General features: G+C 36.4%; 1 protein-coding gene across 2 annotated transcripts in view; it reads right to left on the reverse strand.

The window, feature by feature from the left end:
* LOC131429553 (zinc transporter ZIP1) overlaps positions 1–23,833 on the reverse strand; it is a 41,925-nt gene extending 18,092 nt beyond the window's left edge. The window contains exon 1 of one of the 2 annotated variants that reach the window (XM_058593751.1): positions 23,690–23,833. The gene's annotated coding sequence lies outside the window, so the exon portion shown is untranslated. Of the gene's footprint in view, positions 1–23,638 lie in introns of both variants that reach the window. The other variant, XM_058593749.1, reaches the window with a different exon arrangement.
* Between the last annotated feature and the right edge of the window lie 1,277 nt (positions 23,834–25,110).

Genomic DNA, 25,110 nt, shown 5'->3' on the forward strand with positions numbered 1-25,110 from the left:
ACGAGTATACATTGACAGAAAATACCAGCAAAAAGCTTCTCGAATTAATACAGCTTGTCATATCATTGAAAAAAATCATGATGTCTTCAAGTGGCTATCATAGTCTATAGCGTTAAATGAGTTAGATCTTCTGAAATCGGGAGATCCGAAGTTCGAAACCGGTTTACGGTTATGAATAAAATAATCCATCACAGAATTCTTTTTTCGTTGTTGCGAATAAAATCACTAAAATGTAAATTCCCGGATGAGATTTTGTTGTATTATTTTGCCCATTCTATTTTTAGCCTTTGTTAGTGGTGTTTTCAGTAATGTCAGAGCAGATCAATAACTGATTATGTTTTTCAATTTTGTTTTTGTTATTTGGCAGTAAAATTAAACTGAGAATAAGTTTTGTTATTGACTAGAGAAATTCCATATCTCTTTTCGATTTCAGTATGTTTTTCGATATTATAGGAATATTTATCTGCTTTCGATTTTGATTTTTTAACTTTTAAGGCGACCAATACTAAGCAAATTGAGTAACCGATAAATACGAATTTATTTTAGCGTTTAGTGGATAGCTTTTTAAGAAAATAAATTCCATTTATTTCTACAATATTAAAAATTTCCTAACTATTTCCCACTAATGTCACGAAATAGTAACAGACACAGATACTAATAGTGGGAGGAAAGTGCGGTGCTATCTCTGTTGTACTAGTACAGGTGAATCATTTTACATCTTACAGATAACTCATTTTGATAAGTTACATTTAAATAAATGGTAGATTGGAATGTTTATATTTTCATATATTCTTAAACTTTCAGCTACGTTTAGATTCCATCGGTTAGATGTTTAACATACAATTTTAATGGAATGATAACTTTATCTAATTTCTCCGAAGTGCACTTTGTTTATATGATCCGGATTTTTTCAAAGTATCTCTATGGTCTTACGTAGATCCTAGTATTATTCTTACGGAATACCAAATCCAGACCAAAACTTTTTAGTTTTGTTTTGGGCAGATGTTTAATATCATAGCTGAAATCTATTAAAACTATTTTTAATTTTTCTGATGGTTGGGTTGAAGTAGGAAGTGATTGTTTTCAACAGTTTTTTTTTATCAAAATTTTTTTGAATTAATTGCTTCGAATATTAATTGAGCTTTCCAATATCGAGAATGTATTTTTTCTCGTTTCTTACCGCATTTTCTCCATGAGCTAGGTTATGCATTCAATGAATCATGGTGAAAAGCTGCCATTTTGTGCTGATGAGAAAGATTAGAAGTATAACGTATAATACTTTCCGTATTAGTTAGCTTTCTATATATCAAAAAGGATAAGTTTTCCGTCTTCCTCGTGATGAAAATGTCTAAGAAGTCTGCTATTATTTGCTTCTTCACAAGTGAATTTAATGCTTTTGTTCATGTTATCGAATGGTGAACTACCTCACTATGTATTGAGTAGGTCTTTAATCAAAATGATAAAATTTCATAAAGTCTCATCTCAGAAGCATATAAGAAATTGGAAAATACTAATGAAACCCCCATCAGTTGAATTCATGTGGTAATTAATTCTACTATACCGACCTTCCACTATACAAGGCTGAGTTTTAAGAAAAGATGCCAGTATTTATATTAATTCATCTCGTTCAAAATTATTGAAATTCATCATTTCTTATTCAAAACTTCATTATTGTCAAATTTTTCAATAAAGTCAACTTAAAACTATTAAAAGCTGTTAATGAAGATTACAAACAGTTATAAATGCTAGTATATTTTATGTTTGAATATAATAACTGTTAGAAAAATTGTTGTTAAGGCAGCACTGCTCAAAGCTGACTTGTGCATTGCTTCCTCCCGAGATTCTATTTATAGAATTCACAAACAAAGAAATAATTTGCGCTCCATTTATGCTTTCGAAAGCTTTGTAGTATTAGGTAAAAAAATTCGTTCTGCACCCTGATGTCAATCCTGAGGCACTCCTTACTTATGCTATATATTTAGCTTGAAAATAAATAATGATTTGCGTCTCAGTAGAATTATTTACAGTATTTAAAACGATTTCCACCATACGCCCGAAATAAGTTTTAAGAGCACCCTTTTTAATTCTCCTACCGAGATTCTGCGCCCTTAAAACATTCCTAAGGCATCCTTCCAAATTAGGCGTACAAGATTTTTTTTGCTTGAAAATAGATAGTGATTTACGCCCTCAGTTGGATCATTGGATGTATTTTAAAATACTTCCACCCTGCACCCTGGAATCATTCCTAAAGCGTCCTTCCAAATTATCTTTGCAAGATGTTATTTATTTAGCGTGAAAACAAATAAAAACTTGCGCCCTCACTAGGATTATTGATTGTATTTAAAAATACTTTCATCCTTCACTCCTTCATTTCCCTATCGTGATTCTGCGCCTTGGAATAATTCCTGAGGTGCCCTTCCAAATTATCTTTACAAGATGTTATGTATTAAGCTTGAAAATAAGTAATAAGTTGCGCCCTCAGTTGGATCAATTAATGTTTTCAAAAATACTTTCATTCTGCGCCCTGTAATCTATTGTATAGGTCGCCATTTTCCCATTTCCTGCGCCCTGGAACTATTAGTAAGGCAATCTTCCAAATTATCCTTCGATATGTTATTTTTAGCTTGAAAATAAGTAATAATTTGTGCCCCCTTCTTACGATTATTTAATGTATTTAAACTACTTTCACCCTGCGCCCTGGAATTAATTATATGGGCGCCTTTTTCAATTTTCTAACCGTGATTTTGCGCCCTAGAATCATTCCTAGTGCGCCCTTCCAAATTGTCCTTACAAGATGTTATTTATTACGCTTGAAAAGAAATAAAATCTTTCGCCCTCACTGGGATCATTTTATGTATTCAAAAATACTCTCATTATGCGCCCTGAAATCTATTTCCATTTTCCTCCCGTGATTCTGTGCCCTGGAACTATTCCTAAGGCGCCCATCCAAATTATCCTTACAAGATTTTTTTTAGCTGGAAAATAAGTTACAATTTGCGCCCTCACTACAATTATTTAATGTATTTAAAATACTTTCATCCTGCGCCCTGGAATTAATGATATGGGCTCCCTTTTCAATTCTCTTACCGTGATTCTGCGCCTTAGAATAATTCCTATTGCGCCCTTCCAAATTATCATTACAAGATGTTATTTATTTTGGATTGAGAATAAATAATTATTTGCGCCATTAGAAGTATATTTTACTGTAATCAAGATTACTTTCATCCTGCGCTCTGGAAGCAATTATGTGGGCGCCTTTTTCAATTCTCCTACCGTGAGTCTGCGCCCTGGAATAATTTCCAAGGCACCCTTCCAAATTATCCATACAAGGCTTTATTTATTTAGATTGAAAATGAATATTGATTTGCGCCCTCAGAAGGATATTTTACTATAATCAAGATTACTTCCATCCTGCGCCCTGGATTCATTTCCCAGGCGCCCTTCCAAATTATCATTACAAGATAATATCTATTTATATTGAAAATAAATGATGATTTGCGCCCTCAGAAGGATATTTTACTATAATCAAGATTACTTTCATCCTGCGCCCTGGAAGCAATTATGTTTGCGCCTTTTTCAATTCTCCTACCGTGAGTCTGCGCCTTGGAATAATTTCCAAGGCACCCTTCCAAATTATCCATACAAGGTATTATTTATTGCGCCCTCAGAAGAATATTTTACTATAATCAAGATTACTTTCATCCTGCGCCCTGGGAGCAATTATGTGGGCGCATTTTCAAATTCTCCTACCGTGAGTTTGCGCTCTGGAATCATTCCTAAAACGCCCTTCCAAATTATCCATACAAGATGTTATTTATATAGATTGAAAATAAATGATGATTTGCGCCCTCAGAAGGATATTTTACTATAATCAAGATTACTTTCATCCTGTGCCCTGGGAGCAATTATGTGGGCGCATTTTCAAATTCTCCTACCGTGAGTATGCGCCCTGGAATCATTCCCAAAACGCCCTTCCAAATTATCCATACAAGATGTTATTTATTTAGATTGAAAATAAATGATGATTTGCGCCCTCAGAAGGATATTTTACTATAATCAAGATTACTTTCATCCTGTGCCCTGGGAGCAATTATGTGGACGCATTTTCAAATTCTCCTACCGTGAGTCTGCGCCCTGGAATCATTTCAAAGGCGCCCTTCCAAATGATCCATACAAGATTTTATTTATTTAGATTGAAAATAAATATTGATTTGCGCCCTCAGAAGGATATTTTACTATAATCAAGATTACTTTCATCCTGTGCCCTGGGAGCAATTATGTGGGCGCATTTTAAAATTCTCCTACCGTGAGTCTGCGCCCTGGAATCATTTCAAAGGCGCCCTTCCAAATGATCCATATAAGATGTTATTTATTTAGATTGAAAATAAATATTGATTTGCGGCCTCAGAAGGATATTTTACTATAATCAAGATTACTTTCATCCTGCGCCCTGGAAGCAATTATGTGGGCGCCTTTTCCAATTCTCCTACCGTGAGTCTGCGTCCTGGAATCATTCCCAAAACGCCCTTCCAAAATATCCATACCGGATGTTATTTATTTAGATTGAAAATAAATATTGATTTGCGCCCTCAGATGGATATTTTATTATAATCAAGATTACTTTCATCCTGCGCCCTGGAATAAATTATGTGGGAGCCTTTTATCAATTCTCCTACCGTGAGTCTGCGCCCTGGAATCATTTCCAAGGCGCCCTTCCAAATTATCCATACAAGATGTTATTTATTTAGATTGAAAATAAATGATGATTTGCGCCCTCAGAAGGATATTTCGCTATAATCAAGATTACTTTCACCCTGCGCCCTGGGAGCAATCACCTTTTTATTTTTTTTGCACCCTTCAGGGTACTTGAATCAGTCATTACAAAATTTTCAAAAAAAAATTTTTCGGTTGCAGTTTCAAGAGCTGGTTAGTCACTGACTAACTGTGACTAACCGCAACTACAGCACTGGTTTAATGTTAGCGAATTCGTTCAGATCTATCGTTCTGAAAATGGGTGGTTAATGTCAAAGACATAACTGGATGACGTGAATACGAATAAAACTAACACATTTCTTCATACTTATGCATATCTAAAATCGTTCTCATAAGTTGATATCCCAAATAGCACGTTATTCATTCATCTTAGTGAACCCGACATACGTGATACGTACTGTAGGTATTATTTTGGTGAGCCCATGTACTTTAGTTGCAAAAACAAGTTGCTCAAGCGGTAATTTATAACTATGAGAGTAACTATGATGAACTTAACTTTTCGTTCAATATCTTTGAAAAGTGATGTTAGATCTATTTCTTTTTTTGCGAGATGAAAACCGAATACAAATTATCTGATTTGATTTTTGTTTCATTGCGTATGTAATAATGTATTTCTGAAACTTTTATGATATTATTCTCATGTCGGCAAGTTTTGCGTTCATTTCAAGCAGATAAATCTGGTACAACTTATTTTCAAGTTTCGACTTGTGTTTCTAAAAATGAAGAAAACTGCACACACTGACCTAAAATTTCATGATGCAGTAAAGACAATGCGGACTCGGCAGCAAAATAGTTTTCACTGCGAGGTTTTCAATTCGGCTTATCAGTTTTTGCCTTGCGGAGAGCATAATATCACTATTTTTTTCTTCACAAGAGATAAACAGTAATTTCGGCATATATTGAGTCGGATACAATTATGACAGTCATTTGGAAAAATTTTGATAAGTTGAACAATTGTTTTAGTTACTTCGTTTTTGCATGACGATGTGAAATTTTTTGCAGAGCTTCTATAACTGCAAGTGCAACGTGGGCAAGTTGGTGATTTGCTGCACAATTGTTTCAGATGTACCTTAAATTGTTCTATAGTAATTTTTTGGGTAGTATTGTAAAACTTAACAGTTATAAGTTGCACAACCGATTTTAATATATTTGAAAATCTGTCTGAACTTATCCAACATAAAAAACAATTCTAAAACAATTGTAGAACCTCTTGAAATTTCAATAAGTTACATTTGCTACTTGGGTATACTATGTAAATTGAGCAAAGGTTTCATTTCTTTACTTCCAGAATTGTAACGGTGCACCTACACCAAACTATAACGTATTCACGACAAACTTATTCTAGCACACAAATCAATAAGACAGGGCAAAAGAGAGTAAAAAATTGTTGGCTTGCATAAGTACACACCCTCACGGTACGAATTACAATAATTCCAATGGAAGAAAATAATAGATGTTTTCTAGACCCCTACGTTTTGTTATTCTATTTTAATTTTTTGAATTTTAGATGTTTTTTTAAAGCTTAAAATTTGAAGTTTTCACGAAAAAATCCGCCATTTTGTAGCTTTTAAACCTCCCCAAACAAGAAAACGAAAAGGAAAACGTTGGGATTGGGTATTCTATATCTATAAAGTATGTGCGAAATTTGAAAATAATTGGTGAAGTAGTTTTTAAATGACGATGAACATGGACTTTTAAAACGTGCTTTCGAGAAAAACGCGTTCAAAGTTTATTGTCTATAAAATCGAAGAAAACAATTAATTTTCCTAGAAGGTGCGTCTAACACTTTCGAAAAATCACACTTTTTCTTTGTATTTTGTTACGATAAATCATTAAAAAAATGTTTTGTCAAGTTTTCAAGGTAATCGAAGAAAAATTCTTGGGCCTGTGCGCTGAGCTCTTCCCGCTTCGTGGTATGAGAGAAGAAAAGATGAAGGCCCATAATTTTCAGAGTTTTGTTCCGATAGGCTTGAGCTTCTTGAAATGTTTTACTAAAATACATACAAAAAAATAAATAAATGAATAATAATGAATGTGTGAGTATTGAATAAAAATAATAAATGGGCATACCAAATTTGTCTATTGGATTGTCCACCAAAAAATGACTGAATTCTACACATTCTTGAGGTCGTGTAAAGTACGCGGAACTACTCTATTCTATACTTCGATCGAATCGGAATAATTCTGCAAGACGAATCGAAGATGAATGGGCGAAATCGGCTCAGCTATATATGAGCAAAATGAGTGACATTATTTTAATTTCATTACATATATCATCCTGTAGGTCCGGAACCTGAAGTTGGATCCAAATGAAATTCAGAAACATTATATGGGGGCATAGGACTGTTCATATGAGTTAAGTTTGTAGAAATTAGTTAAGCAATCACCCTGTAATTCCACCAGATCAAATTCAGCAATTCTATAAAGGACTGTATGCCAGGCCCGTGCGCGGAGGATTTGGGGGATTTTCCACCTAAAGTTTCATTAACGTATTATATAAAAGTGCACGCAGAGTTAAAACAATAGAATGCCTTTATTTGAACAAAACACGTCATATCTTTTTTATCAACCTATAAACTGACATAATTTATAAAAATTTGAAACCTCTTGAATGACCCCTGCACACGGGCCTGCCGTAAGCCCTTCCATTTGATTCAAATTTAGACACAATCGGTTGAGCCGTTACGGAGAGAAGTGAGTTAAATCCATTTTGGAGTTTTTGGCCACTATTTCCGGTACTTCCGGAACCGGATTTCGGAAACCGGTATATCTGATGTGATTTTATGTGATCTTCAACTTTCAAGAACTGTTAACTATAGAAATTAATTTTTGAAAAGGTAGATCATCTTTACATCCGAACAAACTTTTAAATTTACAGTTTTTTCACTCATTACCCTGTAATTCTGGAACCGAAAGTCAGATCTATACCAAATTTTAATGGTTTCTATGGAGCAATAGCACTTCTCATTTGAGTCTTAAATCGGTTCAGCCGTCTCGGAGAAAAGTGAGTGCACACACCGAGGTTGTTTTTTACGCGGGCGATACGTGCCACGTTAAAAAACCATGTAACATCGGAAATCCGCGTAAAAAAACGCAAAATTATAGTATTTTTTTGATACCAAATGCCTTAGAAATGCATGAAACATCCAGATCTGGTGTAATCCCAAAAAAATATTTTTTTGAAAAAATGTGTCAGAGTTGATTTAAAAAAAAAATTCAGGATAACACCATATCTAGGCATGTCGTAATATCGATCGATTAATCGAGTAATCGATTAATAACCCTGATAATCGAGTAATATTTAATCGAGTAGCTTAAAACTAATATTCGATTATTGAGCTAATCGAATAATTAAAAAAATCCCATAGTAATAATCGAATGAATAATCGAGTAATCGATTAATAACCCAGATAATCGAATGAATTTCAATCGATTAATTTCAAAATTATACTCGATTATTGAATAATCGAGTAATACGAAATTTCCGACATCCCTAACCATATCTCGATGTTCCATGTATTTCTAAAAAATCCAAGAAAACCGGAGTACTTTGAAAATTCGCGTAAAAATAGTGCGTAACTTCGGGAGTTCGCGTAAAAAAATATGCGTAAAAAAACAAATAAAAAAACCGCAAAAATAAGACCTCATATATTTTTCTATCTCAAATTGCATAGCCTTTCTATATAAGAAAGACTGATTTTATCATTCTTGTAAAATTAACTCAAAGTCATTGAAAAAAAAAACGTGTTCGACAACGGCCATTTTGTTATGATTGTAAGAAGGAACAGTTACCTTTTTGTTATGATTGAATGTAGAAAGCAGATGTTCAGTCTTGCATGTGATCTGAGTGTGAATTTCTGAGCGAGATATCATTTTGTTTTGTTGTAGTTCAATGTCACAAATGATCATTTTGATTGCAATATAGTTCTAACAGAATAGGCAAAAAATATGAACTTATAATTGGGAAATATCTTAAATTGACAAAAGAGCACTGTTACTGTTCAGGAACGAAATAGCGGCGGTGAGTTTTTTCTTTCCAAAGTATAGCAAATATAAAGCTTACACATGTTTTTAAATAATTTTGTTTCAGCCCAAATATCTAACCTTGAAACGGTTTTATTACCTTTATTGTATGCGGTGCATTTGTACATCAGAACGATAACAATGAGCTACCACGAAGACGAACTAGAACGATTTGAAATGGCCAGGTAGAGGTCTCGTACTTAGGCTAAAATGTTTAAATGAACGATTTTTTTTATTCGGAGTAGGCTGTGAGCTATATTGCCTATTAATTTTCGTTGTTCTAGTCATGCGGACTTTATTGTCACTTCACTACCAGGGAAACCATCGCTGTGTTACATCCTCGAGCCGCCAAAGTGCGGATCAAGGTACTCGATTTTTCACCGCATTAACAAGATAAAAATACATTGAAAATAAATTGGCAAAACGATTCCCTAGGATAGAAGAAATGCAAGTTCCAGTTCGTCTCCGCGGTAACTTTTTCGCAAATGTTAATTTCTGCTGTTTCGTGCATCAGTCTTTTTCTTATTGCTTTTACTCGTCAAAAGACTGCCAATAGATAAACAACCTCAACTCGAGTTTTGCGGCTTGGTTTTGGGTTTTCTTCACCTATGCAGGAATTCATATTGTGTACCGAAAGAACAAAGCCTGACCTGGGATTTTGTTTAAAATATGTCTCCAAGATTAAGCAAGTGACAACAATCCACAAAGTAAATTTTCAATACGTCGTCTCTGATTGTTCTTTCAATGCTAAATTTAAACAGTTAAAAAGCGCGAATTTGTATATTTTGCTATAAACTTATTAACGCTTCAGTCTCATATGAGAAAGATAGGCTTTAATAGGCCTTCGTTAATTAAGAAGGTAAAAACCACAAGACTGATCTGTACACTACAGGAAACAGCAACGCTCCCTCTATTCTCACTGGACTGGATGCATTGCTATCGATCAATTTCCGCACTTTTTTAGATGTAAATCGTGTTTTCAGACAAAACGCTCGAATGTAAGGATAGTGTTTTGCCTACCAACTTGAATCCTGATTCAGGCTGTCAATTATACTGAATCAGCGCCTTGCAAGCAGCTGTGCATTCATAAGTGATTCAAATAAGTCTACCATTGGCATCGACTTATTCGTTGGTGAATGTCACGGTGATAAGGGAAACCATAACAAACGAACTGCCCTCTTGTTTTGTATAGACAGATTTTGATGTGGTGACTTCATTTGTTGAAAAATGAAAACCGCTGTAATGGAAATTACCGTTGACCGATGGATTAGTTACATTGCATTATTCTGTAGAGCACCTACTTTGTCTGATATCTGATGTCATTGCGTCAGACGAGAAACATTTAACACAATAAATAGAAGGTTGAAATTTGACTAAGGCAGCTTACAAACATTTTTTTTGGAATTGGAAAGTCCTTAACTAATAGCATTAATGCGAGAAATTTAGCGACATTTCCATATACGATGAGAACGTTATCTATTACAAATTACATTATTACAATTGAAATTGTTGGGGACGGGTATAGCGTGATGGGTTAGACGATGCCTTTCACACAGGCCACCTGGGTTCGATCCCCAACCCCGCACATAGGGTCAGAAAGCTCCAAAGAGGCTAAGAGCAAATTCAGCAGCTGCAAGATTCATATGGGTGGTTTATAATATAACTGAAATTGAAACAAACGTATCCCCAGCAAGCCGTTTTAGTTTTATTTATTTGAACAGTTCTACACTGAAATAAAAATCTTTTTTATATTCATTAGATTCGTCAGATGAATCGTATGCATCGTATAACTCATTGAAGCCATATGGAAATTTATATTTTTTATTAAGAATGAACATTAAGTCTAAATTAGTGTAACAATAATGAATTGATAAGCATATCACATACAATTTATCTGGGAGTGTGAGTAGCCCCCCGGCAAAAGAGAAGAAAAATCAGTTCTTACACGATTGTCGGTTAGTCAACACGCATCTCGTGTATATTCATATATAATTTAAATAAACATGGTTTACGTATTTCTCATCCGCTCCTTTCACTATTTCCTACATGGGGGCTCGTCCGGGATGGAGTAATCGAGAAATTGTTCGGTTTACGCGTTGAAATATTCAACAATACTTCAGTTTATGTCAATTTCTAAAAACGCGAAAAGAAATCAATATGGCGGAAAAAGTAGACGAGCTGTGCATGGTATTCACCAAAGCTGGAATCGAGCGAGAATGCCAGAAACGCGGCTTACCGTTAGATGGAAGCAAGAAAGAGATGGCAAAAAGAATCGTTCACCACGACACGGAGATAGTATTAAACGAAGGTCATTCGCGTGCCAACGACGAGGCACGGAATGGCAAACAACATAGCGACGTTGGGAATGGTGAACAACACGACGATGATAACGACACACACGATGATGGTAACGGTGACGGAAGCGATACCAATACCAACGATGATGGTAATATTGACGACGAAGATGATGGAAACGATGACAACGACACAAACGAAAACGATGGAAGTGGTAGTGATGCCTCAAGTAGAACTTTGGCAATGTCCACCAGGAAAAGACTGAAAAATTATCCTGCACTCAAAGAAAAACAGCCATACTCGTTCAGAGACGTGGAAGAAAGCATTGAAGCATTCGGTGCTGAAGATGGACAGGATATAAAGATTTGGATGTTACAATTCGAAGAGATGTCTAAAACAGCTCTATGGAACGACGAGCAAAAACTTATAATGTGCAAGAAAAAGATGTCAGGAACTGCCCGTCGATTCATGTTTACACAGCGTGATTTGACATCGTTTACAAAACTGAAAAAAGCTCTCATTCAAGAATTTGCCCCTTTCGTACGTGCAAGTGATGTGCACTGTCAATTATCGACGAGAAAGAGAAAGCCTACAGAAACAATTCGTGATTACATTTATGAAATGCAACGAATCGCTCTCTCAATCGAGCTCGACGAACCAAGTATCTGTGAGTATGTTGTGGATGGAATAACGGATGACGAGTTTCATCGATCTTTGCTGTATCAAGCACAAACGATTCTGCAGTTGAAGGAAAAGCTTATCAGCTTCGAAAAGGTGCAAAAGAAAAGCGGAGCCAAACCTACACAAGAAGATCATCTAAGAAAAAAAAGTCAACGTGACAAGGAGATAAAAAAGCAAGCAGATAAAACTGGTCCGAAGAAGCACTGCTTCAACTGTGGTGAAGAGTCACACGTCGCTGGCAATTGCCCACAAAAAGGCAATGGGCCGAAATGCTTTGGTTGCAATTCGTTTGGACATGTATCGCGAGATTGTCCAAAAGCAGTTGAAAAAACGAGACAGCATGATGGCGGTAAGAAAAATACTTCGAAGGTGAATATGTTGAAGTGTGTTACGAACGCTAATCCCACTGTGTTAGTGAAAACCCACGGTACAGTTGTCAATGCAATCGTCGACACAGGAAGCGATGTTTCGCTGATTCGGAACGATCTTTGGTCAGATATTGCAAATTACGGAGCTCAACTTGAAAAATCTAATATGAAAGTACGCGGATACGGCGGAGACGTTAACTCTGTGAATGGAGAATTAATGCTGAAAATATCCATCGGAAATGAAGTTTACGAAATTCTTGTTTACGTCGTGCCGTATCGTGCAATGAATATGAAAATGTTGATCGGGATGGACTTTCTTAGCAGTGTTGATTATTCCATTACTCAGCAAGGCGTTTGTATAACGAAGAGACCGATATCGAAACCGGAATACGAGATTAAATGGATCGGAAGAATCGAAGAATATATTGGTGAAAACGAGATCGTTGTTCCGTATCGGTACCGCGACGAGGTAATGAATCACATAAAGAATTACAATCCGGATTCATCTGCTATTGCAACGAACAAGTTGAAAATTAAGTTGCGTGATAACGAAGTTGTATGTGTAAATCCCCGACGATTAGCTGCTGTCGAGAAGAATGTAGTCAAAAACCAAATTGACAAATGGCTGGAAGCCGGTATCGTTCAGCCTTCTGAAAGTGAATACGCGAGTGCGGTAATAGTGGTACCAAAGAAAGATGGATCGCATCGGGTATGCATCGATTATCGCGAGATCAATAAGAAGATGATTCGTGACAAATTTCCCATGCCAAACGTGGAAGAGCAGATAGATAAACTATCGAACGCGCGAGTGTTTACTACGTTGGACTTAGAAAACTCATATTTTCACGTACCTGTCGATAAAGAAAGTCAAAAATTCACTTCGTTCGTTACCAGTGATGGACAATTTGAATTCTTACGTGCCCCGTTTGGTTTGTGTACAAGTGGAAATGCTTTTGGTCGCTTTATATACACTGCATTGAAGGAATTGATCAACGATGGGACAATCATAGCGTTTGTCGACGACATAATCATACCCACAGAAGACGAAGAAAATGGTTTAGAGGCATTGCAAAGAGTGCTGAAGGTGGCTGAGAAGGCAGGATTAAAGTTCAATTGGGGAAAATGTGTGTTCCTGCAACGACGTGTCGAGTATATTGGTTACGTAGTTCACGATGGCCAAGTCGAACCGGCGCCCGCGAAAATCGAAAAGGTAAAACAGTTTCCGATGCCTACCACAATAAAGCAGCTACAACGATTCTACGGTCTGGCAAGTTATTTTCGAAAATTTATTCCCTCATTTGCCAATGTCGCACGACCTCTATCAACTATGTTGAAGAAAGATGTTAATTTCCATTTTGATGACGAAGCAATCACTGCATTTAATTGCATAAAGGAAATTCTTGCAAGTTATCCGGTACTACGAATTTTCCAACAAAACGCCGAAACCGAAGTTCATACGGACGCGAGCAAACATGCTTTAGCAGGTATTTTGATGCAACGCGCAAACGACGATGATAAGCTCCACCCTTGTCATTATTTCAGTCGTTTGACGAATACCGCAGAAAAGAACTATCACTCATTCGAACAAGAAACGTTAGCTGTTGTTGAATCGATTAAAAAATTCAGATGTTACCTCTTAGGACACAAATTCAAGGTCGTCACAGATTGTAGAGCTTTTAAGGACTCGTTGACAAAGAAGAAGATAAATGCACGTATAGCTAGATGGATTGTTGATTTAGCCGAATTTGATTTTGAAGTTGAACATCGTTCTGGAGATAAAATGCCACACGTCGATGCCATGTCTCGAGCGAACGTTTTGGTGATGTCAGCATCTGTCAGCGCCCGAATTTCCGAAGCCCAATTGCATGACGAGAGGGCCAAGGCGATTAGAATAGCACTAGAGCGCGGCGACCATTACGAGGGTTTGTCATCAGCAATGGCGTTCTGTATAAAGGTAACGAAGAATCCCGACGAGTTTATGTGCCGCAATCCATGGAGTCAGCGATCATACAGGCAGCTCACGAAAAAGGGCATTTTGGTGTAAAGAAGACCAAAGAACGTATTGACAAGGACTATTTCATTCCTGCATTAGAAGAAAAAATCAATAACTGTATTGCAACATGTGTTCCTTGTATTGTCGGTGAGAAGAAGCGTGGTAAGCTGGAAGGAAAACTGAAACCGATCCTGAAGGGTGATGTGCCATTTGACACCCTGCACATCGATCATCTTGGGCCGATGCCATCAACTCGAAAGGCGTACAATTATATCTTGACGGTGATTGACGGGTTTACTAAATTTGTGTGGTTGTTCCCAACGAAGTCGACGGGGGCTGAGGAAACGTTGAAAAAGCTTCGGATTATTTTCGATACATTTGGCAACCCACGCCGAATCGTCAGTGATCGTGGTGCAGCATTTACGTCAAAGGTGTTCACCAAGTTTTGTTGTAACGAAGGTATCGATTTCCATACGATCGTTACTGGTGTTCCGCGTGGTAATGGTCAGGTGGAACGTGTTCATCGTATCATTATACCAATGTTAACGAAATTATCAATTGATAAACCTGATGGGTGGTTCAGTCATGTTGCCACTGTCCAGAAATGCTTGAATAACAGCTGGCAGCGGGCGATTCGAACGACTCCGTTCGAACTCTTGACCGGTGTGAAAATGAGAACGAAAGAGGATGAGGTTTTGCATGAAATATTACAGCAGGAGCTTCAGGATGATTTCAAACAATTTCGAGGTGAAATGCGAAAGGTCGCCCATCAAAGCATCCAACGAATACAGGAAGAAAATAGGAAGTATTATGATCTTCGGAGAAAACCATCGTCAAAGTACAAGTGTGGTGATGTGGTAGCTATACCAAAAACGCAATTTGGTGTAGGACAGAAGATCAAGCAGAAGTACTTTGGGCCCTATGAAATTATTGCAGTTTACCCGAATGATCGGTATGAGGTTAAAAAGTTTGATCCCGAGTCGGAGGGACCAAATAAGACGACGACATCAGGAGATTCCTTGAAGCCATGGTCACTTCCGAGGCGAAAGTGATGTCAGGAAAGGCCGTCTGGGAGTGTGAGTAGCCCCCCGGCAAAAGAGAAGAAAAATCAGTTCTTACACGATTGTCGGTTAGTCAACACGCATCTCGTGTATATTCATATATAATTTAAATAAACATGGTTTACGTATTTCTCATCCGCTCCTTTCACTATTTCCTACATTTATATGAAAACTCGATAGAGCTTATCCCATTTCATCATGTATGTGGTGAGTCCTCGATATTCATCAGCTGCTTCAGGCAGTTCACCTGGGATTTCTGCATCATAAAGCAATTTAAAATTGCAGACACGTTAGCTCTTTCAACTCCCATTAAGGATATATTTACGAATCATGAAATAATAAAGTATGTTTCATTTTTTCATTACTGACTAGTAAAATGATTTATTTTTTATTTAATAGCTTTGGGGTCACACTTCTTTACCGTTAATATCAGAAAGTGCTTCCAGGGATTCAACAGTAGTAAAGCTCGAATCCTGAAAGAACAGCGCGATAACAGAAAATCACTGATAGACGTAAGTGTGAAAACGAAATTATTTTGTAATGATAAAAATAAATAACAAAGTTTTTATAATAATGCAACTATTTTTTATTGCAGCTTTTAATTCCTCTTAATATAATAAGCCCATTGTTTTTAACAATATTGCATATTCGCATCACTTGTTTAATAAAATAGTAATCATTTGATCTATATATTACTGGTATATGGGACTATAATGGCCTGCATTAAAGGCTATTTATAAATGTTATACAACATGCCATATGTTTTACATGAATCTATCTATATAAATTCTGATTGAATAGAATATGCAATTCATAAATTGTCCCAATATATGTTGTGTGATTATCTAATAGTTGTTATGGGGGGTGCTAATAAATTTTATTGAGTCTGGAAATTCCATTCGCTATATGAAATTCTTATGAAAATAACTTTAAGAAAAGTATTATGTTTTATATGATTATCTCATATGTTTGACATAATATTGATACACCATGCAATTTTCATTGGAATTTCCAATAGTGCAAATATATTAGAATATCATGAAAAAATGAGAATTTAGCTCAGCGTACTGTCAAATTTGAAACTGGTATGCGCTGCCGTTCTATTTTTTTCTATATTTGAAACACAGATAAAACGCTGCTGGGCTGCCAGTTTATTTTGTTATAAATTCAAGATTTAAATTTTAAAACTGACATAATTTATGCATCTAGAACTAGAACACTCCTGAACATGCCCTAATGATTTTGAGTTTAAACCTCTGATTGAAACAATTGAAATTGTCTATTGAGTTAACATTTATTTTACTTTACACTTCGGTGCAAACTATAAGTGTATTGTAAATAGCAAGCGCCTAGCGATTTATGTCGAACGGCAGGTGGCATAACAGTTCAACATAAACTTTTATACGCTGACGAGTCTAAGACGAAACGTAAATATAATGAAATTGGGTATGTAGCATCAAAACGTTAATCCCTGAAAGAGCAGTATCCCAATATTCCTCTCTTCTAGAGTACAGAAAACGGAAAACATTCAACGATTTGTTGTTTAGTCTTGTTGATACGTAGAGCCGTCTTGAACTATTTTTAAATTTGATCAGCACCTAACAGGGAAATCAGATTGGAAAAATAACATGCGAATGCAACTATGTAATGAAAACCGCGAAAATGTTACCGCAGAAACGGGACTGGAACACGTAGCTAGCTCTTAACCGGGGAAATTGTTTGGCCAAGTCAACTACCCTGCATATGAAATCACATGAAGAGACAGCCCAATTGACCAGAAGAACCAAGCATGCTTCGCTTTACCTGGCCACCACAGCATTCAATGTACAGTCCTATCTCTAAGGAAACCCATCCAACAGAAAACAAATGATTTTTGATGTGAATGCCAAACGAGAAACATAATTGTTCCAGGCGATTATATTGTTGAAATAAATCACCTATTTATTGCATATCAACAAAACTAGAGTTGATTTTATTGCAACATCTAAGTTGATTAAATTTTGCTTTACCTTCAAGTCAGGAAAAAAATTGATTCATTTTATCTTTGATCTTATTTGTGTAATGATACAACAATCAGGAATCAGAACAAATTGGCTCAAATGGCACGTTCCCCTTGATATTTGGAGATTTGTGCCTTGCCATCAATTTGTTTTTAACATCATTTTCCCGATATATAAGAGAGAAGGATTGAAGGGAAATGGTAAGATTTGGACTACGAGGATGGGGAAAATTGACGACACGAAAACACAAAAAAGCAGAAGTAAATTCTGCACCCCTAAGGGATGCTGAACAATCTGCTGGGGATCACATTTAGTGGAAGCAGAAGTAAATTCTGTACCTCTACGAGGTTCCGAACAGTCTGCTGTAAAACCTATTTAGGTTTGTTTCTATGTGCGTTATTTCTGATGAACGATGCACAGTTTATAAAACCTCCAACCTCCGAGAGGATTTAGAGATTTTACACCATTCTGCACTCCTGGAAGAATGCAGAACGATTCGCAGTATGTACGAGCAGAAGTAAATTCGGTACCCCTTAAAGGATGCCAAACAATCTGCTGAACCCTATTTAAGGTGAACACAGAAAGAATTTATTCACTCCAAGAAGAACGATTAACCCTTCTGACTATAGCTCCTTATCACATTGGGTGAGAAACGAGAGAATATCCTTTTGTTGGCATGTTTGGATGCAGCCCAAGAACGAATCTTGTGCTTTATCCAACTAATTGAAAGTGAAAAGCTGGTTCCGGACAAACGAAATCATTCGTTACACCAGCTCTAGCCAACTAATCATTGCCGATTGTATTCCACACAGAATCGCGTAGATTTCTGCTTCGAACACAGTACAGTATTAACCAAGTGAATGAGACTGCTCTAGCCTCATTTTACGACAGTGCAAGCTCTTTTAATCCTGAAATCAATGTGAGCAGACCAATTCAGTTTTGAGTCAAGAATAACCCCGACGTATTTAACTTGATCGACCACAGTGACCTCTGAACTGAAGAACTGTAACGGACGAGCTCCTGTGATTATCCTACGATAAGTGAAAGTGTTTTGCCCGGATTTACAGATAATCCAACCTGACAACACCATTGTTGAACAGATCGCAGGACTTGCTGCATTAAATCAAAGAGAGTGGTAATGCTTATACCGGTCATCAATATGTGATAATCGTCGGCAAAACCATAAGTCGGAAATCCAAGGTTATTAAGTTTCCTTAACAAACCATCAGCGACTAGGCTCCAAGATATTCCGTTTACGACTAAATTGTTTAATCTCCTGCAGACATTCAGTCCTCGGCACGGAAATACACCTTGACTTAGGAGTTTCTATTTTTGTGGCCTTTTACGACATGGAACAGGAAACCAGTGGATCAATTCTTGGTAGAAAATAATTCCGCTGGATGCCACACGGCTTACCTGTTTAGTGGACTTATACCACCGGTACAGGTGGACCGTAGCATTATTCTTAGCCAGTTGGGAAACCGCTACCGACACTACACAGCTATCTAGGCTGCTCAGAAAGGGAAGTTGACATTGATGGACAACTTCCATGGATGGCCGAGCAGCCGTGTTGAAATAAATCACCTATTTTTTGCATATCAACAAAAATATAGTTGATTTTATTGGCAATATCTATGTTGATTAAATTTTGCTTTACCTTTAGGTCAGGAAAAAGTTTGATTTGTTTTATCTTTGATCTTATTTGTGTAATGATACAACAAAGTTAATAGTTGAAATGAACCGATTCAGAGTAGTTTTCACAACCGTTACTGAGCAGAAAAGAAACTTTTTCTTTGGACTTTTCAACCATCCAAGCGTATTGATAATAATATTAGAAACTGCATAACATTTAACACGTTTTTTTCACAACAAATATTTGATGCAGGTTGTATACTATAAAAAGTAACATACCTGGGCTTGATTGTGGTATGTAAATAATTGGAATATAATAAATGTGAGTAATTGGAATTGTTGAAAAATATAAAAATCGCAGAAAATTGTTAGAAAAACAACCCTTCCAATTATTTTGAAGGAAATCGTTTCATTTTAAAACCTATTTCTATATAGGGTTGCAAATCAGAAACTCAAGGAAAAGCACTCGTAGAAATGTGGTCAGGTTTTAAACACTTACAGCTCATCCAATTTTGCAACAAATAATAATATTACTTCATCATTTGATTGGAAATATTCCTAAGTTTCGATTTGAATGTATCAAACCACATATTTTCAATTATAAATGATTCAAACCAAAACCGCTTACGTTCGGGACAGAAGAAACCAAGTACAGTATTGTGTAGTGAACAATAGAACGATCTCGAAATGAGTGAACCAAACGAACAAAAGCTACCGCCGGTACGAAAGAATACAATTATTGTTGACTTCAGACAGTGCAAAATTCGACCTTCGGTACGAGAACTTGAAGGTTTGCTTAAGGAGCAAATGCATCTTGACATTAAACATGTGCATTTACTTCAATGCAATAAGACCAATCATGTTGTTTATATCCAGTTCTATAAAGAGTTGGATGCAATTCAATTCGCTAAAGACAATAAAAATGTGCACTATGTGGAGCATGAAAATATCAAGTACAACATTCCAGTATATATGGAAGATAGTGATATAGAAGTGCGTGTGCATGATCTTCCCTCAAGCGTAATCGATCCTTATATTCGAAAAACTATGTCTAAATACGGAGAGATTCTCTCTATCGAAAAAGAAAAGTGGAAGAACTTTTTCTCCGGTATTCTAAATGGCGTACGTTTGTTACGCATGCGCTTGAAAAGTCCTATACCTTCTTATGTGATTTTCGGTCAGGATACAAGAATTCCGTGCGAATTACTTGTTACCTATGACAATCAGATGGCCACATGTCAATATTGCCAAAAAGCTGTTCACTACGGTAAGCCATGTGATAAACTGTGCAAAGAGACAACTACACCAAAGGACAACGGTGCTTCCTTCACACCAACCCCAAGCAACCCCAGTACATCTGTGACAGCCACCAACAACAGTGAAGTATCCCCTTCATCGAAACCATCCAACGTAACCCCTATAGAACAAAGTACACCAGCTGCAATTGACAGCTTACCATCTAACCAACCAGCAACTGCAAACAATGTACAACAAGGCGCATCTACAACTACATCAACTAGCAACGAAATCAACAACAATACCACGGCAATGGATGACGAGACGAACCATGAACAAACTGCCCCTCAATCCTCGCAGGAGGAAAATGGAAGTTCCTCTCCCCCTAGAAAAAGGGTGACAACGAGATCCAATACAAAAAAAATTATCTAAAAACTCAGCTAAATCGGCCACGTAAAGCTTGTACGCAAATAGGCCTGAATAAAATATCTTTTAAATAAAAAAATTATAAATGATTGAAATTTTGATCAATAACGAGCAGTGTCCTATATTGTCTGCTAAAAATCTCTGGCATACCGGATTTCCCTGCCATAGACGACGGTTTTGAAGAAGTAAGCGATATATCAAAGGGAAAGCATCGCTCTGATTGGTCAATCGATGCAAAAACGAAGCTGTTGGAAGTACGCGAGTCTATAAATAGAAGCGAAATAATAGCTAACGTTTCAGTCCTACGCGTAGCATGCTAGAGGTAGGTTGTTGCTAGACAGCAAGACAAAAAGTGCCATAAAAAGATTTGAAGCTTTAGTTGGTATGCTCTGATCTTGTGTCATGCAAGCTCGGATGAAATTCCATGTTAAATTTTTGAGTGCTTAAAATAAATTTTTAATTTATATAAGATGAACTCGATTGATAATCAGATAAAGTTTATCGCTTCAGCCGAAATCGCAGAATGGTAGAGAAACTTAACGCTATAAAAATAAGTGCTTGCATACAAAACTTGAACACAATCTTAAATATCAAAATCGTATCGTAAGTATGCACAAAGATATAATTGCATACATTTGGGATATTGGTGTAATTTTGTCGGCTATAAAACAAATACAAATCAAGACAAACAATGTTCGGTGTTGGTACCTAATCAAGATCAATCTAAGCAGACTCTCGTTTAATTGCGGACTCAAAAGTATGACGATTGATTGAACTGTTTAATTGTAGATCATAAGAAATCAATGGCTCGAACAACCTCATGACCTGATCCTTGTAGTTTTTACAGAAAACCTTTTTAATCTAGATTCGGTAAAGTTTCTATTTTTGCAACTTGAATAAAATCCAAAACTTTCTTCGGTATAAATTACCATCACCTTTTCAGTTATGTCAAGTTAATAAAAATTTTAATGTGGCAACCCTGCACGCTATACAAAATTGAACAAAGCACGCTGTGTTCTAGACGGTGGTGTTTTCTTCTTCTGTACCAGCACGCACCGATGCGTACCGATTTTGCATCATTTTGTATGACAGTTTGAAAGTTTTGATATTCATCACAGCATCTTTTAGGACACTGAGAGCTTCAATTTGAATGATTAGAGAAAAAACTATTTAACCGTTACTGAGAAATCGAAGTGAGTGCCGTCTTATTTTCATTATTACCGGTGCGTTCGGAATCGGAAATCGGGGACTAGTAATCTCAATGCAGATGTATATAAAAAAATACTAACAAGATCCTCCAGCTAGATGAATTTACCAGTACTAGTAATTCAAAATTTCACACTTATCGCGCCGTAATTCCGGAACCTAAAATCTAAAATCTTGATCAACTTTTTGGGGACATTTTAAAGACCTTTTATTTGCATCGTAGTTTGTAAAAATCAACTAAGAAATTTCCGAGAAAATTGAATGGACATTTTATCATAGATTTGAACATATTGACTTGTAATTCCGGAACCGGAAGTTGGATCGGAATAACATTCAATAGCGATTTATGAGACCATAAGAACTTTCATTTGCATCTGAGTTTGTGAAAATCGATTCAGCCATCTCTGAGAAAATCGAGGCACATTATTTGTCACATTCCCACATACATTTCGTGATTTCGACGAACTGACTCGAATTGTATATGACACTCGGCCTTCGTGGCCCCCGTCAAAAGTCTGTTTTCACAGTGATTTCTTAGTCTTTCTATATGAGAAATGCAAAAAGCGTAAGTTGAAATACAAATCATTTTAAGCCACCCCTATTCTGTTCGTCGATGTGCAATTTCAATTCTGCATTCCGTTCGAGTTGGGTATGAACTCAAATATCGTTCGTTCGAGTTGTTCAATTTTCGAACATTACTCGATCGACTTGCGTACGTATTATGTACTATTCGGTTTAGAATCGTTCTAATTTGTTTATACAAGTGTGACGGTTTTGTTATATAAATGAATAATATAAAAAGAACGAGTGAGTAGTGTTGGCAACTTTGATGGTTTGTGTTCAAAATTCACGTGTTCCCGAACGAGAGTCGATCGAATCATACAAGTCGAACGGAATAAAGAATGCAAAATTCGAACTCGAACGAAAGTGTAGATTCGTTCGTATCACAAATCCATCGGATTGCAGAATCGGGGTGAATATCTTATCATTTATTTCAACTGCCAAGTTTATATACACCACAAATATAACCTTTATCTAAAGTTAATTCATTGTAATCTGACTTCATTCGCCCTTTTCGAAAATTTGTATTGAGTCAAATTGATCTTTCTGACTATGCAAAAACAAATGGTTTGCCATACCGAAAACGTGTATAAACTTTCATTAAAATCAAAGCAAGTTCTGATTTTACCATCTTTCCTACTATTAACTTCTGGAGTTGCTCTAAAGAGAGGCTAACCAAAGTAATATTCAACGAAGCGAATCTAGAATAGCTCATCGACACATTCTACACTGGATACTCAATAAAGAAGCAAGTGATCAGAAAGTGAAAGAACAACAACAGAAGACCATGTGACATTGAAATGTACAAATCGATTGGTGTTGATCAAACGATGAGAATAAAAAACAATCTAGCAATTGAAAAAAAAAATTGTCATTATTTTCACCGCTAGAATTCGGCCAAACACTTAATAAAGATGTAGAGTTTCAAATTCAATAAACATATATCACTTCTTAATTGTTCATTAGAACATCTCAAAATGGATTGTTAATAACAAATATACATTCCAGTTACATGGGTGACAATGAGTAAACGAACTCGAAACGCGTCAGTACCGCATCATTTTGTGGTGGTATTCAACTGTGCATGATAGAATTTTTCCCCTTGTCTAAGTCGATATTTAAAGATTTTTCGAATGGGAGTTTTTCAAACCGTTCGTTACTGTTTATTGCGTTGCAGGTATTGAACCCAATGAATACAGATTTTTTTTTTCGAATTCGTTAACGATTTGTCCTCTAATTTTTCAAATATTACTCTTTTATTGAACTACATAATCCTGCTGAATCATAATGATGAATAAACTACATCAAACCTTGCTTTGTGTTCAAATATAATTAAGGCACTATATCACAGTACTCAGGATTCGGTTTATATGAATCACTTACCAACTCGTAACTAGTTCTGAGCAATAAACTCAAACAAAATAAAACACTAACCGTGCTAATGCGCCAGGCCTTCGAACAACACCACCGGCAGTGCCTACCGGTACAGAGAGCGAGAGAATTGGTGCCTTACTGCACGGTTGTCGCGGAAATACTGACTCTGATACACTCAAACGAGTCATTTGCCCGTTATTTGCAACTGGTGCTACTGCGACCGGACCGAAGCATGCTATCACGACGTGAGCAAAACAAAACGGGGATGAACCGACCGATTGCAGAACTTGCGATTCTGATGACTGCCGGCTACAAATTTGCTGCCTGTGTTCGCAGGTATACAAACGTCCCGATAACCGTTTAACGACCAGGCACTTGCTCTGAGTATAACGTCAGTAAAACGCAAAATACCACATTAGTGTACGTGTGCCGTTAGCAACAACCTAAACGGATAGGGTAACTAAGGAACAATAATCTCGCTTCCTTTATCACATTTTCATTTCTCCATGGCTCCATGAATCTACAAATACAGGGAAATATTTTTTAATCTTTATCTCTACCTGAAAAAAAAAATAAAACAGTAGAATGTGCCGAAACATGAAAATTTACATATTTACATACGTTGCTAACCTAACTAAAATCCTATTTTGTACCGAAACTACCGGCTTTTATAAATTAATTCGCCATTGCCGAAATAACCAATCTGTGGACAGATATGTCGAGTCTCGTTTACTCACTAGACTAGAGATTTCATTGCAGGTCTGGTTAGCGGTTGTAAGTTGTGCTTCGGACTTGCTCTAGTAGTTCAGTATAAACAGTTATACGCAGATGAGTCGAAGACGAAACGTAACAGCAATTACGAATCAATGACACTGACACATTGATGAACTAGCGGGGTACTGAGGAGGATTACTTGGATCCATTGGCACAGTTAGTTTAAAAGCTCCTGAAAACATTAAATATGAAAAGCAATAAAATCATCACCTTATTTTCAAGAACTCTCTGTCAAATCAATGTGATTCAAAATTGTTATTATATTTTGTTTCGCTGACATAACTTAAGTTAAAGTATCTATAGAGTTCAACGCCAACCTCGCGAGCGACAGATGTACAAGGTTCCCCTAGCATCGTACCGAGAGTAAGAAAGAGAGAGAGAACTGTGTTAGGATATACAGCGACTGTGGAGTCAGGATGCAACTAGAAACAATTCCATAAATTAGACGTAAACATTTCAAAAAGGCCTAAAACAATTGACAGATTCTCTTTCGACTATATCTGCGTTATTATGCAACTGTTCGTTACATATCTGAAATTGTTACAAAGTTGGAAATTTTTTTTTCATTCTACATGAATATTTTGTAATTAAACGTGAAAAATGAGGACTTAATAACAGAAGAAAAAGTAAACAATAAGAATCTTTCATTCGTTTATGTAACTTTTTGAAATGTTCAAATCGAATTAACAGTAGAAAAGGTGTGACAA

Source organism: Malaya genurostris, chromosome 2 (assembly GCF_030247185.1).
Source record: "Malaya genurostris strain Urasoe2022 chromosome 2, Malgen_1.1, whole genome shotgun sequence".
NCBI classification, from domain to species: domain Eukaryota; kingdom Metazoa; phylum Arthropoda; class Insecta; order Diptera; family Culicidae; genus Malaya; species Malaya genurostris.